This window comes from Oratosquilla oratoria, chromosome 17 (genome assembly GCF_046742065.1).
Source record: "Oratosquilla oratoria isolate Oo_2021 chromosome 17, ASM4674206v1, whole genome shotgun sequence".
In the NCBI taxonomy this organism is placed as follows: Eukaryota; Metazoa; Arthropoda; class Malacostraca; order Stomatopoda; family Squillidae; genus Oratosquilla; species Oratosquilla oratoria.
Window position 1 is genome coordinate 49,806,350 of NC_134793.1, and position 2,500 is coordinate 49,808,849.

Below are 2,500 nucleotides of genomic sequence, written 5' to 3' on the forward strand. Positions count from 1 at the left end.
TCTCATGACAATTGCAATTAACTGTGTGAATAGGTAAATGAACGGACATTGTAATTGTTACAATATATGTCCATTGTAGCTGTCACGTCAACTCAGTTGTTTCAAAGGTCATGAACTCACTTCATCAATGGGTTAATCTAGCATCTCTATTTAATTTAATACAGAAAGTTATTTTAAATAGATTTACGTCCCATAAAAACCAGATAATTATATTATTATAATTTCTTTACGATCGCTCAGCACGATCTAGAGACAGTGATGGAGCTAGCTGGAAAAAGTGACGTCACTTGCTCGGGAGTCAGCGGCACCAATATATTTAGAAGGAATAAACTCACTACTTTCTGAGCCCAAGTGAAGTCCTCGGTCCCTAAGGACGCACATACACACACACAGACACACACACACACACACACACACACACACACACACACACACACACACACACACACACACACACACGCATATATGTATACGTATATACATATATATATATATATATATATATATATATATATACATATTAATATATATATATATATATATATACACACATATAAAAATTCGCTAGTGAACAGCGACATCAATCAGATTATTCTTATGACCGTCGCGCAGATGATTCGAAACTGCTGATTTAGGACCGAAGAGGCTCCATCGCCGCTCCCCTTAGACCACTTGACCACTGATGATTAAAACTGTGTGAACTCAGAACCTAACTGGTTTCCGAGATTGGGAAAGTCGCTAGCTGCAACCCATATATCCGTTTTCACCACGGAACGAATCACTTTCACGCTCATCGCCATTGTAACCATATGAAAAATTTGCAGCGACATCAATCAGATAATTTTTATGACCGTCGCGCAGAGGATTCGAACCTGCTGCTTTGGAATCGAAGAGGCTCCATCGCAGCTAGTGACTTTCCCAATCTCGGGAACCAGTTAGGTTCTGAGTTCATACATTTTTAATTATATCGAACAGGTTTTGTAAGAAAGATCACACAAAGAGCACCTCACACACACAATCGCAGGACCTACTGCTAACTGGCACATCACTGATGGTAAACAGGGAAATTCCTCATAAATATATAGGGTACCGTCATAATGACGGCGTCGACCATTGGGCACCCTATAGGTATAGGGCTTCACCGAATATAATGAATAAGATGACACGAGAGAAATATCTCACCAGAAACCAGTTGGCAGGGAGGTGAGATTACTACCAGAACCCCTTGATAGCAAAAATGAACATGAACAGTACAATCAAAACAACGCCGGACGTTCCTGTTGGATCATCATCTCCTAAATGTCCAACCGCATTGCCTCGTGTGATTACGGGAAGTGTACCACCGAATGTGAGTAAGTACTATCCAAGCAGATCCAAGTCTTGGACATTGAACAACATGAAGAAAATGAAGATCTATACTTACTACTTAAGATCTCTCTCGGTAGACCACAGGCTAGAGAGTTTAATGGAGGAACTAGACAACATCAAGTGGGACATCGTAGGACTGAGCGAAGTCCGAAGAACGGAAGAAAAGCTGATACAATTAAAAGATGGTCACCACCTGTTCTACTATAGAGGTAAGGACAAAGAAAGACCGAGAAGAGTAGGATTCTTGATAAACCGAGAAGTTGTTGGTAACGTAGTCAAGTTCAGCAGTTTATCAGACAGGGTAGCTTGGATTGTGATTTGACTGTGTAAAAGGTACACTCTAAAAATAGGTCAGGTTTATACACCAACTTCACAGAGTTCAGACGATGAAATTGAGTCCTATGATAATTTAAGTCAGGTAAATGATCAAGAAAAAAGTAAGTATACGTTTGTAATAGGCGACTTTATTGCTAAAGTGGGGAAGCAGATGAGAGACGAGTCGTGCATTGGGAAGTTTGGAGTAGGTGAAAAGAATGACAGAGGCAAAATGTTAGTTAATTTTGCAGAGAACTACAAAATAAGGCTAATGAACACTTTCTTCCAAAAGCGTGTAGGTCGCAAATGGACCTGAAGAAGTCCAAACGGAACATACAAAGAACGAAGTATACTACATATTAGGAGAGGAGAGCAAGAGTGTTAGCAATGTTTCGGTGGTAAATAAAGTCAACATAGGTAGTGACCATAGAATGGTAGGTTACACGGCTAAATTCAATTTCAGAGCCGAGAGAAATAAACTAGTTTTAAAAGATAAAATCAGACTTTCAACGGTTAAGGATAATAATAAGAAATTTCAGTTAGAATTAAAAAAATATTCGAAGTTCTAAAAACTAATGAGGACACCGTCGAAGATATGAATTTGAATTTAGCGAATACCATTAGGGAATATACAAAGAAAGTAGGATGTACAAAGAATAATAGAGAAAACAAATACTCGAAAGCTACAAATAATCTAATTAAAAGAAGAAGAACCATGCAGATTAAAAGCAGCAGACACGAAATAGAGAGAATAAAATTAAACAAGCTTATCAACAAAAGGCAGAGATAAAAAGAAAAAAAAAGAAAAGAAAAACAG